General features: G+C 47.2%; 1 pseudogene; it reads right to left on the minus strand.

Moving 5' to 3' along the window:
* Positions 1 to 4,269: 4,269 nt before the first annotated feature.
* Positions 4,270 to 9,366, minus strand: LOC120677436 (annotated as a pseudogene).
* Positions 9,367 to 15,249: the final 5,883 nt, after the last annotated feature.

The raw sequence follows: 15,249 nt of genomic DNA on the forward strand, positions 1-15,249 counted from the left end.
GTTTAGGTTTTCATATCTCGCAGACTTAGAGCACAAGTCACCAAAAATAAAATAGCAAAAAAAGCCGCGACCCTGCAAGAGCCGGATTTCGACGGACCATTCACGCGGACGTCGTGCGCTCGCGTTTCGCCACGCCCTGCGAGGCAAGCGAGCGCGCACATGTGGAGCTCCCTTTCTCTCCCACACACATAGATTGGAGAGGTGAGTATAGCCTCACTATTTAAGTTAGCTATTCTCATCTTTCACAAGCAAGGTGGAACTATAGGTTGCACCAACCTTCCACATATGGGCCTTTGAGATTTATTAGAAATTTCTAAATTTGTCAAATGGGCCTAGCTCAAAAATTCTAACATTAACTACAGGAAATGCCCCTTTTGAAGAATGGGCCAGAATACGGAGCGACACTATGGGGGTGTTTAGTTGGTGAAGAAGTTTGGATTTTGCTACTGTAGCACATTTCGTTATTATTTGAAAATTAATGTTCAATCATGAATTAATTAACGTCATTAGATTCATCTCGTAGAAATCGGTTAGACTATATAATTAATTATTTTTTAACTGTATTTAATATTTCATGCATGTGTCCGAAAATTCGATGTAACGGTACTGCGCAAACTTTTTTTTTGATCTAAACGCCCCCCTATGACGCATCGTCTTCTGCTCGTCTAGACTCTGGAGATATCAATAAAAACAGCATCTGGCTCTGACCTCTGACTCTTTCACACATATGCTACCGTAAACATTAGAATACTCATCTGAAAATGAACTGTGTGTCTTCTTTTTTTTTGTGTCTAATTATTCTTGTACCAGTATATGAACAGTTATCTTTTATGGATCTTAAAGCGAGATTATAAGCCTTCTATATACTAGTACAAACGTGGTGATGAACTGCTAGAAAATTTACGCGGTTTATCTTTGTTGTGCTTAAGTTTTGTGAACTTCGCTTTCTTAATTATGTAAGCATAATCAATCCAGTTGATTATGTTGATGCATACATGTTATGAAATTGTGTATTCTTATCTACTCCCTCGGATAAAAAATATATATATGTGATAAAAACATTCGCAAATACTCAAAAGTCTATCTAGCATTTTTAGTCTAGGTAATTCCTTAGGAACTCATCATTATTAAAGATAAAAATGACTGACCTGTATAAATCCCTAAGTGACATACATCTGTGATTGGAGGGAGTTGATCCATGGTTTCATGCATGCGCGCCCTGTACACATGTTTTTTTAAGTTGCTCTTTATCTAAAAAATGTTTTTAAGTTGCCACAATCATTACTAGTATATATGTTCTAATTTGAGGGCACTCCTTCATGCAGAGCAACTTTGAAAATCTTACATGTCTCACATGACGATGCATCCAAACGATCATTGGATATTACACTACTCAAAAAGCTTCCTCTTCTTGAAGATGTTGATATTTCACTCTCGTATTTTAGTGATGGAACCTCTCAGTGGTTGTTTGAAGATATATGCGAAGCTTGTCCCCGTCTCAAGAAACTGAGAATGAGCTTGGATGTATGCCTGGACAGCAATGCTTGTCCCGGTCTCAAGAAACTGAGCATGAGCTTGGATGTATGCCTGCTGGACTATGATGACGACATGGACATAGAAGTATATCGTGAAGAAGCGTATGTCATTCCAGTGATGTCTGAGTTACGCTCTTTAGAATTGTTGCACTATAACCTCACTGCTGCAGGACTGACAGCCATCATTGATAGCTGCCCTCTCTTGGAATCTCTCAATGTTACTGGCGGTTCCTTCATTGGCATGATGGTCGCTGTATGTCTCCGTACCTCTTCCTGCTGGTCGCTGATGTCCTGCAAACCTTGATCAAGGCTGATGCTGGTGTCCGGCACCCAATCATTGAAGATGATACATGCGCCGTCTTGCAGTATGCCGATGACACACTGATAGTTTGCAGAGGGGGCGTTGCAGATGTTACTCGCCTCCGGGTGCTCCTCGACCAGTTTGCGGATGCTACTGAGCTGAAGATCAACTACTCCAAAAGCACAGCTGTTCCAATGCATGTCCCAAACACAGTCCTGCCACAGTGCATCGCTGCACTTGGATGCCGGGAAGAGGGCTTCCCACAAACATACCTAGGCCTGCCACTGTCACATAGCAAGCTGAAGCTATCCACCTTCGCTCCCTACATCGCCAAAGCCGATCGATACCTGGCTGGCTGGCAAGCAACACTACTGAACCCCATGGGACGCACGGTGCTGATAAACGCTGTACTGGACTCCCAGTTGGTCTACCTGATGAGCGCACTTCCCATCCCTCTAGGAGTGCTGACGAAGGTTGATCAACGTCGCCGTGCTTTTCTCTGGACCGGAGAGGATGTGGCAAGAGGTGCAAACTGCCTGGTGGCGTGGGCACAAGTCTGTGACAGTCGGGACAACGGCGGACTCGGCATCCGGAACCTGACCTTGCAAAACAGCTGCCTGCTATTGAAGCTGCTGCATCGATTGCACCACGAAGCAGGATCGTCGTGGGCAAGCTGGGTGCGCAAACACTGCTGCATCGCCTCTATGCAGGGAGAGATCACTGGACACCACTGGGCAGCGCTGCGGGAACTACTACCGATCTACAGAGCCATCACCGCAGTGCAGCTTGGGGATGGGGAAACTACCTCCTTCTGGTAAGACGTTTGGAATGGACAAGACACTCTAGCTGACAGGTTCCCGGCTCTGCTAAGCCACTGCACGAAGACTGAGCTAACGGTCTGTGAGCTGAAGCGTGATGGACTGGGTAGCACACTGGTACAAAGGCTGTCCTCTGAAGCACTCGCTGAGCTCACTGAAGTCGATGACATCCTGGCGGCCTGGTTGCCGACGGATCAGCCTGACAAACGGCTCAGCCCCTTCGCCGACGACGACGGGAAGCTACACACCTCCCAGCTCTATAAAATGCTACAATCAGCTCAATGTGTGGCGGACCCGGTGGCAGCGATTGTTTGGCGCAATCGAGCGCCGCCGCGGGTTCAGTTCTTTGCCTGGCTTTTGGTCCGGGAAAGGATTCAAAGCCGGGAAAACTTGAAGCGGCGCAAAGTGCTGGAAGATGCTGCATGCGAGATATGTGCTTCAGCGGATGAAACAGCTGCGCACATCATGTTCGAATGTGAGTTCGCCAAATCTTTTTGGGTAGCCCTGCACCTCGACCTGCCTTCGCTTATGACTACTGCAAAGCTCTCTGAGCTGGTACCACCACAGCACATACCTACAGGCCACTTCGATTCCTTCCTCCTGCTGTGTTGCTGGCAACTATGGAAGCGCCGCAACAACGCCGTGTTCAGACAACAGCTAGATCCTTTGGGTGCTGTCATGCGGGCGGCTCGCGATGATGCACGCTCATGGGGGAGTCGACTCCCGCAAAAAGACCTGCACATTGGTCTGTCCTGGTGCTCTGTCATTGAATCCGCAATGTAAACTCTAGAGGAGCACTACGTGTAAAACTCTTTAAACATTTGATGGGCCATTCAGGGCCACTGAAATGAAATTCAGGTGGGGGCTCCCCCCCCCCCGTTGACCTTCAAAAAAAATCTGAGTCTTCCTTGTGATTCGGATGAAGATTCTTATGCTTATGAAGAATATGGTCCACAAGATGTCTATGAATCGGACTACATATATGACGAATTTTTTTACGAGCACGAAGTATGTTTGGGAGGAAGTTGATGAATTTAAGTACTATGATGTCTTGGATATTACCTATCATTAGTCTATGATGATCAATTCAACTTTATGGTTTCATATGCATCCTATTTTTTTCTGAATCAGTTTTAGTCAGAATTTAGTTGTATTTGATGATGTTTAATTGGGTCCTGTGAGAATGAGATCTTCAGCTATCAGCATTGGATGATCTTGTGCCAACTGCCATATCGAGACCTGTTACACCCAAGGTGAGAACCACCAGTATGGAGACGTCTGGTGGCTGCCATACCTGCCTGTGGTCGTGCAATCCGGCTGCCGCCATGGCATTGCAGAAGAAGCTGATGCATCGAAGACGAAGCTGGTGTAGTTGCAACGTTGCGTTGGCGTACTAGACAGTTGTGGCAAGAGAAAATTGAAGCAGTCTCCAAGGTATGCAGTGTACTAGACACCATGCAGGTGACGGGAACAAGCCACAATACACAAGTTCATATATGTTTTCGACATTTAAGCTAGAAACTACTGGTACTTATTTCACACCATGCAGGTGACGGGATCGGAACAAGCCACAATACACAAGTTCATATATGTTTACATGAGAATTATCCATCACCTCATTCTGAGCTAAATTTCGGATCACAAGACAAATCACCTGACGAACAAAGCAGAGACTAAATCTGAAACAGATTTCCACCATACCTGCACACACAAAAAAAAAGTCTCATGGATGTGCTAGCGGCCAGGATGTACCCGTATGTACCAGCATCGGAGCGCTCCCATGGAATTCAGGCTGCAGATGGTCTTCATCTCAGGAATGTGCGCATGCTCAACGGAAGCATCTTTTCATACTTATTGAGGTCACTCTCGTAGCAAGAGGGCTCACCATAGAAATCCGAGTCATCCTCGGAGTCGTCAGAGTCCTCATAGCGGTTATAACCGTAACTGCAATCAGAATAACACATGTATCCTAATGGTTCTGGACGAACATATGTCCTGACAGGGGTTTGAACCTCGAGGTCATAGTCATCAATGGGGTCATCCGGAAGCCTCATCGTCTTGATCCTGGCACACTTTAGAATCAGATTCTCGTCCATGTCGATGTTGAAGCAGTGGCGCATGTCAAGGGACTCCAGATGGGGACAGTTGTCCAAGATGGTTTCTAGATCCATGTTTGTGAGAAGATTGCTGAAAAGCTGCAAGGATCGTAGCCCATGCATAGTTGCAATCCCTTGGACATCGTTTCCTGTTCCCCACACTGTAATATCAAACCTTTTTTATTCAGTCTGAAGTGCTTCAGCTGTGGGCATACTTGGCCAACCACCTCAAACACTTCAGAACCGCCTACATTGTCACATAGAGAAAGCTCAAGCTCCTCAACCAGAGGGAGCTCCTTCACGGCCTCAGCAACCCCTTCGTTTGTGACATCATTGCAAGAAATGAGGCGAAGGCTCTTTAAACAAGGGGCCCTGCAAAATCAGCACAATCTCAACCATCGTTGATTGAGTACCATCTGCTAAAATTCAGTCTAATAAAACTGGTCGGCACTACTAAAATTCTGAAATCAATCCATTAAGATAGATTGGCATTCAGTACTAAAAAATATTTTTAAATATATTTTTATATCAGCAAAGAGAAACATCAAGTTGAGCACACCAGTTAACCGTAGTGTTCACTACTACAAAAACGATTTGTAGGAACGCCTCGATTTTTTTTGAGGGGCGGATCAAAATTTCACCCGTTGCTACAAATAGAGCAGGGTTACTATAGCATCCGACCCGCCCTTAGAAAAGCATTTTTAGGGGCGGGTGATAGCATGGCCCGCCCCTAAAAACAGTTCCACACAAAAAAAATCATAATTTTTTCATATAATCTCGGATGAAGTCAAATTTTATATCAAAATTATAGAGAATGATGAGATCTAAAACTTTGTAGTTGATAACTTTTTCATTTAAGGTCATTCAATGGTCCAAATAATTATTATAAGTTCTCAAATAGCAATTTGTAAAACAGTTGCATCAATCAAGTAATTTGTCATATATATTCGATTGTGTCTGGTCCACTTCAAAAATTAATTTTTGCAAAACACGACCTGACAAACAAATCGCCAGCCAGCTTCAGTCTCTAAAGTCCAAGCACAAACAAGAACTTGAATTTTGAAGTATGGTTATAGTTCAATCTATATTCCGCACCACAATTTGAAGCTATATATTTTGCGATCCAAATGTTTCAAATAAAGTTATAGCACAACAATTCCAAAGCTGATGTTTGTGTTTGGACTTTTGAGTTTGAAGCTATGGTTTGTTCTGAGATCAAGTTTAGTTACATCATTAAAACTGCAACGTAATTACATTGGAAGACAAGTAGCTAGTATACTTCAAGAGTGTCGTAAGAATATGGCCCCATTAGGCCATAGTTTGTGATTTTAGTGATTGTGCGATAATATAATTAATGAGACTAACAAGATTGTGAGCTCAAGTTTGTAGAATTTCTAGGTCCCTTAGATGTAGTGCAATCCATAGTCAAAGTGTCCAATTCGTTGTTAAGATGTGGAACCACAGTGAAAATCCAAATGACAGCCGAGACGAGTTGGACAAGATGTAGTAGAAAAGAGGGGACTAGTTAAACCGAAACTAAGATTATAAAACGGGTTGGTGCATTGGACAGTGCAAGTAAAGACCAAGTGAAGAAGACCTAGTAGGACTGGTTGAACCAGCGCTACCATAAGACAGGTGTTGATGCATTGCTGAGCTGACTACCCAATCAAGTGCAAAATTGATAGAGGCACCGGTTGAACTGACAGTGCAATCAGGAGCGTCGGTGCATTAGAGTTGCCGTTGTCCAGAGAGTATGTCAGTTCAAGACCGATTGAACCGACGCGTTGGTGCAACGACATCAGCAAATAATGATAGTTGGAGTTCAATGGATAGCTCAATGCCTAGTAGAAAGTGAAGTGTGACTGGTTAAATCAACACCATGATAGGTTTAACCGACAGTCGTGCAGTTTTGGCACAACGGCTAGTAACGGCTATGTGGTATCCTCTAGCCTATATATACACCTCACCCTGATCATTTGAAGTTGCTGAAGCTGTGAGAGGTGAAGAGTGCAAATTTATCACATCCATAGTCCTTAGCACATCCTTAAGAGTGTCAGTGCTAGGTTAGCTCTATAGAGAGTGAGAGAGAGTAAGGTGCTGAGCCTTGTGTTGGTTCTTGAGTGAACCTCAAGATTGTATCTTGGTGTGCTGGTAGCCCCGGGCATTGGGTTAGTGCCGAACCGATCGGTTCGGTTCCTCGGTACCCATAGAAGTTTGGTTCCTAAGAAATAGGAACCGATTGATCAGTTCCTTTTATAGTCAAGAACCGAGCAAAATCAGTTTCGGTTGGATCGGTTTGGTTCTGATTCTAACTGAGGGAATCAAAATGAAGTCGTTGTGCAAGCCACGTAGCTATCCCTCCGCGCCGACCACGCCATCGTCGCTCCCGCGAAGGCCCCCACTGCTCCAACGAAGCCATGCTGCAGCTCCCCCACTTGCCACTGCAGCCTCTGCAAAACCTAGCAAGCGACTGTGCCGTCCTCGCGCGCACTCGATGCAGGCTGTGCCGCCACCACCGCTACTCCCCGTGTGGCCGCGTCACCACCCGCTCCCTCATGCTGCACCTGCTCGCTCTCCACGCGGTCGGGGTAGGGGTGGCCTAACACGGGCGGGATGCTGGGACCGGCGGCCGGGCAGCGACAAGGATCATACGGGGGTTGGGGGTTGGGTGCTAGTTTAGTGTAGCATGCCGGCGTGCGCCTCCGTCAACCCGAGGTGGGGGCGCTCTGGGGGTGGGGGGGTTGCGGCTAGGGTGATAGGTGGGAATCGGGATGGGGCACTCAGGCTGGCTCAATAGGGTTAGGCTTACAAGGATCTCTATTTGGGCCGGTTGGGTTGGGCCTAACTGGGCTAAATTTTGTATGATCTTGGTTCTCTGGTTAACCATGCCCAAGAATGAAATAACCGAGAAATTTCGGTTCCTTAGAACATGGAACTAAAGCAGAACCGAATTTTCTCGGTTCCGATCTCGATTACTTCGGTTCAGTACTCGATTCTCGGTTAAATTTGCCAGCCCAATGTGCCGACCTCTTGGAGTTGACTCAACAGCACGTCTTTGACCCTCCGGCTTGGTGTAGAGCGGTGTCAACGATCGTGCACAGGAGACGTGGAGGGCTCCATCTTTCATGGAGAACCTCCTTAGGGGAAAGGGGGATTGAGGTGACGGGAACTTTGTGTAAGCTTTGGTGGCCTAGCCTTTATGGCAAGTCAAGGGGTCCCCGAAAGAGAATTGGTGGCCGAGAAGCAAACTCTTGATTGAGTGCTTCAACAACATGAACTTATGGTGGCTTTATGCCTACCGATGCCACATGATAAATCTTTGCATCAAGAGTTTGCTTCCCTCATCCCCCTCTTTATGTTTCTGCATTTTGTACTTGCAACTTGTGTGTCTTTACTTTCTTAGTATAGTATCTTTCTAGGATTAGATATAGATTGCAAAACTTATTTTGGGATGATGGTTTTACACTAGTTGAACTATAGTTGCACATCTAGATAGCATGTTAGAGTTTATGTTTTGTGCAATTCTAGTTGGAGCCATAGATTAAGGTTTAAGTTTGCCAAATTCACTCCCTCTCCCTCTTAGCCTACAAGCACCGATTCCTTTCATGTATCCCCAACATCTGCCAAGTGTAAAGTGGATATATGTACCCACCATCTCCAGCTATTGTCCTTATATATTGCAAATAAATTAAAGCTGCATATTGATGTACCTTTGCGCTGTCATGAGCAATCGTTTTAATTTCTTAACAATTGAAGGTGCATATGCTTGGATAGATAACACCCTTTGAAAGCAAGTTGACATCTTGATGAAAATTAACAAAAAAGACTGTAACAGGCTGAACAAATAGCACTTAATAAATTACATGCCTTTTCCAATTCTGCACAATGACATGAATTGCAAATACATTGCTAGCTGGTACTCGAACTATATGAACCAGTGCTGAAAATTTGTGTAACCTAGCAGCACATAATCTGAAAACCACATTCATATTTCTCTTTTGCATGCGGAGCCCTTCCCGAGCCACCTAAACTATTATAGGCAAGCTATTGAGGCCTTGAGGGTGCAAAGTAATTAAACCACAGTTATATTGGCTAGATCAATTAAATTCCATCACCAACATCAAAAGATGGGAAGAAAGCATCTCATTAATTTTGGACAATCAAATCAGAGAATGGCATGAAAAATAAGCTTAGCACCGGATGAACATTTAGACATCGAATCAAACATCTAGATAAAGTAAAATACAATTCTCAAGAGTGTTCTAACGAACTGGAATTCTTACTGCTCGCTGAGGTAGACGAGGAAGCCGTCGTCGCCGGCGTACTCCCCGCGGAAGGCCTCGCACCGCCCCGCGCTGCGCCGGACGGCCTCGAAGGCCAGGCCGCCGCGGTTGAGCCTGCGCGCGATCCCCTCGTGCCCGCGCATGGCGATCCGGCGCCACAGCGCGGGCTCCTCCCGTGCGGCGCGGCGCCACGAGCGGCACACCTGGTCGGCCCCCATCGGGACGTCGACGTGGTCCAGCCGGTGGAGGATCGCCAGGAGCGCGTCCGTGCCAAGGCCGTCGGCCCAGTCCCTCGCCGGCGCGGCCTCCATGAGCCCGCCCAGGTCGCCGGAGGCCATGTGTAACGAACATGGCACCATTTATGCCATTTCGAATGATTTTGGTGATCGAATGACAACACAATAATTGGACTAACATGATTGTTAAGATGATCATTCTCAGGTTTTTAGGTTCAAGTGATGACAAAGAGAAAGAAAATATAGGCGTAGCAAGAACCGATGCCTAAGCATCGGTGCATCCGACGCTTGTCGGAAGAACCGACGCCTTGATGTTTGGTGTAGGAGGAAATCAAAGCCAAGTCAGCCTATAGGCACCGGTTGAACCGACGGTCCAAGAAAGGGCATCGGTGCATTGGGCGTCCTATGTTCCAGAGACGATGTCAAGTGCCCAGGAGAAGTTTCTTCAGCACCGGTTTAACCGACGGTGCATCGGAGTATGGCATCGGTGCAATGACGTCAGTGCCCAGGAGAAGATTCTTAAGCACCGGATGAACCGGTGATGCATCGGTACAAAGTATCGGTTCAACCGGTGATCACTACGTCAGCTGTCAGAAGCTCAACGGCTACTTTGGGTTATGAGTGACCGGATGAACCGACGCTACCCCTGCCAGAGGCATCGGTTCAACCGGTGATACGCAGAATTCTGCAGACCGTTGGAGCAACGGCTAGAAGACTTGGTGGCCTATATATACGCCTCACCCCGGCCATTTGAAGATTGCTGGAGTCCCAAGACACCTCATACACATCCAAGAACATCTCCAAGCCATACAAGAGCTCATAGATCATATCCTTACCTTATAGCACTAGCTTTGTAAAGTGTGAGTGCTAGATTAGCTCTTAGTGAGTGTGATTGCAAGGCCTTGAGCCTTTGTGCTGTGGTTCTCTAGTGAACCAAAACAAGAGCTTGGTGCGCCGGCACCTTGGAGCGTGAAGCTCGCCGGCAACGTCATCGACCCTCCGACTTGGTGTGGAGCGGCGACGACACTTTGTGCGGGGGACGTGGAGACCCCCATCCTTTGTGGAGAAGCTCCTTAATGGAACCCGGGGTCAAGGTGACTGTGATTGTGTTCACGGAAGATACTTGGTGGCCGAGTAGCAATACTCTTAGTGAGTGCTACAACAACGTGGATGTATGTGTGCCTTTGTGGCTAACCGAACCACGGGATAAACACCCGCGTCAAGAGTTTGCTATCTCCTATCCCGCTCTTTAAGGTTCCGCATTTCATACTAGCAATTTGTATGCCTTTACTTTCATAGAGTAGTTTCTTGATAGAAAAGGCTATAGGTTGCTAAACTCTTTTGGGATAGGGGTTTTACACTAGAACAACCTAGTTGCACATCTAGATAGCTTGTTTTAAGTTTAAGTTTTGTGCAAACTAGTTGGAGCCATAGGTCAAAGTTTTTATTAGTGCCTAATTCACCCCCTCCCCCTCTTAGGCTAGAGCACCCGATCACTTTCAACTACTTATACAAAAGCTGTCCATATGATCTACTTGGTCCATATACATTATGCTTGCTCTAATGGTGACAACGGATTGGATTCGTCTATTGCTCATCAAATTGTATTCCATCCTATATTTTCTCCATCTAAAATTATTGGTGGAGATCGCATACCATGCGACCAAATTAGTTCTATGGCACATTGTCGTTTACCACTCGTTGATCCCTGGACTCTGGGTCAACATTCCACGTGGAGTACATGTGTATTTTCTTATATCAATATACTTTGGATCAAAGTTAGCCTTAACGTTTACGGTGAACGGTCGGTGACCTATCGTTTAGCAAAAATTCGGTATACACAACTGTTTAAACGGTCTTTTAAATGATCAAAATGGTTTTAGTTTTCATAGTTTTACACAGCTAATCGGCCTACACGCCTACCATCGAGTAGCATTTACACGTCGTATAAACAGTGTAGATGAACAGTGCTTTGGCTAAGTTGTTATATCACATATGCTAGCCTATGATTCATGATAAGCAAAAGATTGGCGAAGTGAGAGGGTGAGCAGATCCAAAAAAAAAACATGTAAATAACACTAATACAAAATACGCCTCCCGGTAATAAGTAAGAGGAGTTGTGGGCTTAAAGTGTAGGAGTAAACTAGACAAGTTGGGCCTGAAAGCTGTGCATCAACCCAGTGGAGAAGCTGAATCTTGAATTTTTTTTATTTTTATTTTTATTTTTTTTCGATTTATCAAAAATATATGTCTTGTTTTTTTTTTCAAAAATGTCACCCAGCCGCCGGTTCATCCGACGGAAGGTTGTTACCGCCGGATGAACCGGCGGTAGGATGGGTCCGCGCTGGGCCGTGGTGGGCCGAGCCTTACCGCCGGTTCAACCGGCGGTAGGTGGAACCTACCGCCAGATCATCCGGCGGTAAGCACCTACCGCCGGTTGAACCGGCGGCAAGGTCCGTCCCTTAAAACCACGCGCGCCCCGCTCCCCCAGCGCCGCCGCCCGCGCCCTCCGCCCGCCCGCTCCGCCCGCCACGCCGCCCGCCCGCGCTGCCGCAGCGCTCCGCCCGCGATGCCGCCGCCCGCTCCAGCCGCGCCGCCGCCCGCCCGCCCCCCGCGCGGCTCCCGCACGCGCGCCGGCGCTCGCAGCGCTCCGCCCGCGACGCCGCCGCCCGCTCCAGGTACAATTTTAATTTTATTAATAATAGTTTTTAGATTAGAATTAGTAATATTAGTGTTTTTGAATATAGTTTTATGTGTAGAAATAGTTTTTAGCGTGTAATTATTTGAGTATAGTTTGATGTGTAGAAATTATTTTTTTATATGTAGAAATATTAGTTTATATGTAGGAATTATTACGATATAAAATCGTAGAACATGTAATTAAAAATATTAGTTTACAGACATATTTGTCGCATAAAAAATAATATTAATTAATATTATATTACAGAAAAATAGGAATTGTTGTCAGTACTAAAAATTGTAAAGAAATAATTAAGATATATGCAAGAATAGCAGAATTATTTTTTAGCGTTGATTAAATTCTAAGGATGAGTAATTATTGTCGTAAATATTGACAGTCATGTCAGATGATTTGTATTTTCAAGTGTTCTATGGGTCTGGAGAAGTTAGATATGGTCCTGAAGGGGTAGATTTGTCAGAGTTTAGCTCGATCACAAAAAAAATACCCCGAGCTAGAGTTTAGTTCTTCTTGTATCGCACTTGCGAGTACTTCAGGGACCGTTTGTTCTAACTTGATTTTCATTTTCGCGATGCAGGTTACGCGCTTCAGGTCTTCTCCCAATTGCGCGACTTGTGGAGGGAGATAGGGACAGGGCTCCACGGTTCCAGTTCGACATGTCCCTCCTCGCGGCACTTCTCGACCGTTGGCGTCCGGAGACGCACACGTTTCACCTCCCGGTTGGTGAGATGACCCCTACTCTTCAGGACGTGGCGATGCTTCTAGGCTTGCCGTGTGCTGGACGAGCTGTGGGTGCAGAGGACGTGGGACTCTCGTGGCGCGACGACCTTTTGGCTCGGTTCGCCGGGGTTCAGCGCAACGAGCTAGCGTTGCCGTATCGGCCCTTGCCTGCGAACCACGCACACGGACCGACAAAGAGGTGGCTTCTACAGTTCAGTGTGAGTACATAAATATTGATTCTTTCCGTACTTATATTGATACGTATGTGCATTGACGACTCGTACCATTTTGAAGGCGGACTACATGAGGGCAGACGCAGACGACTTTACGGTTGCCAGGCACTTCGAGGCGTACTTACTGTGGCTGTTCGGTTGGGTCATGTTCTGCAGCTCGCAGGGTGACTCGTGCCCCAAACAGCTCATTCCTTTGGCGAGGTCGATAGCTGACGCTCCACTTCACGAGATTCCACAGTTCAGCTGGGGTTCTGCTGTTTTGGCTGCGAGTTACAGGGGTCTTTGCACGGGCGTGACGAAGGTCTCAGCAGAGGAGCCCATTTTTGTTGGGTGTCCTCTACTGTTACAGCTCTGGTCTTACGAGCGCTTTCCCGTCGGTAGGCCAGAGATGAACTTCGAGCCGTACGTCCAGCTGTCCGCAGACCACGACGACGTCGACAGACCTACGATGGGTTCGTTGTGGTGCCTCAGGAGGGTACGTAACATCGTTTGTTTTACTTATTGTTACATGCTTGCACAAATGTACGATTTATTGGTTAACTTTTTTTTCATTGTGCAGCCTTCTTGGGTCGGCGTGCAGACGAGGAAGTCGTACCACGACTTCGTTGGTCAGTTTGACGCTCTTGTGGACACGGACGTGAGATGGACTCCGTACACTGCAGCCGACATTTACGCCCGGGCACCGAGCGGTCTTTCGTCCTTATGCTTGCGAGATCACGAGTACTGGATGACGAGGAAGCCGATCCTTTACGACATCCATATCGAGGAGTACCACGTTGACCGGGTTATGAGGCAGTTCGGTCTCTACCAGCAGACCCCGGTCCCGATTGTGCACTCAGTGGAGGCTCATGTCCACAGGTGCCGAATAAATAGTTTTGTTAATAATTATTCATTTTTTAACCTACCATTTAGCATTGAATCGCTCAAACTTTCTATTATAGGTGGACACGGCAGGGTCAGCCACCAGGCTCGCGGTGGGCCGACAAGGTCCGTCCTTACGTCGACTCTTGGGCCGCGGCCCTCGACGACGTCGTTTTCGAGGATCGGCCGCACAGCGACGAGGCGTTCGCGGACTACCTACGGTGGTACCTGCCGAGGACGCACACACGTGTCGTGCACGTTCCACCAGAGGCTCCGATCGAGGCCGCAAGGGTGTCAGAGACGTACCCCGTAATTCGAGATCAGAACTTCGCCATAGCGGTACGTTTCTCTGATTGAATTTGCAGTAAAAAAACTAGTTGCATATGATGTTACTACTTTCTTGGTACAGTACGATGTCATACGAGCGATTGAGTCCGAGGCTTCGTCGAGTATGGGCCAGTACCATGACATGACGCCCGCCCAGCACCAGAGCACACTGCAGAAGATCGTCGATATGTGCAAGCGATTCCGACGAGCCGTGACCTGTCGTGACGACGACACCTTCCTCCCACCTCGTAGTTCGGGGCCGGTTCCTGTGACCGGTCCATCGTCACGACGGTCTGCACCCGCGGCACAGTCAGGTCCACCGCCACCGCCACCGCCACGTGAAACGATGACGACACCTTCGGGTTCTGCAGTTCGGCCCACGTACGTGCCGCGACCGGCACATTTGTACTCGGCAGGTAAATCGTACTCCAACCTCGTGTCACTTACAATACCGTATCATGTAAAACTTTATTTATTAATTTGTACTTCTTATTCGTGTAGCGCCCGTATCGTCGCTGTTTCCGTCGATGGATCCCTACGGCGCTGGATCTTCGTCTCTTCATCGTCCAATACACGATTTAGGTACGTCTAAGACCAGTTGTTAATAGGCGGTAACAAGTGCATTTTTAATTGAATATTGATGATTGAAGTTTGTGAATCAGAGTACCGGCAGGTGGGAGGGACAGACGACGATGAGGAGATTCAGGAGGTAGACGACCTCTCGCAGATGGAGTGGGTGAACACGTTCTTCTCTTCTGCACCGACGCAGGAGGTCGTCGGCACTTCACAGCTGGGGGGTGCCCCACTCGCGATGCAGGACTACAGTCAGGTGGAACAGACGCCTGTTCCTGAGCAGGGTCGTCGGTCCACTCGCCAGACCATCCCGCCGGAGCCACTGACGTACTCACAGCACCACACTAGGGCAGGCCAGACTGCAGAGCGACGTGGCAGGAGGATAGGGGGCAAGCGCGGACGCATCTAGTTTACAGGTTGTAGCTTGTTAATTAATTTGTTCCGACATACTATCTTATGTATGCATGTGCAGACTATGATTCGATGTGTCCATTGCGTACCATTATGATGAGTAGGCCGGTGCAATGATTCGGGCGATGGTATATGTCCGTGGAGTGAAATTATAACG

The sequence above is a fragment of the Panicum virgatum genome, chromosome 6N (genome assembly GCF_016808335.1).
Source record: "Panicum virgatum strain AP13 chromosome 6N, P.virgatum_v5, whole genome shotgun sequence".
Taxonomy (NCBI): Eukaryota; Viridiplantae; Streptophyta; class Magnoliopsida; order Poales; family Poaceae; genus Panicum; species Panicum virgatum.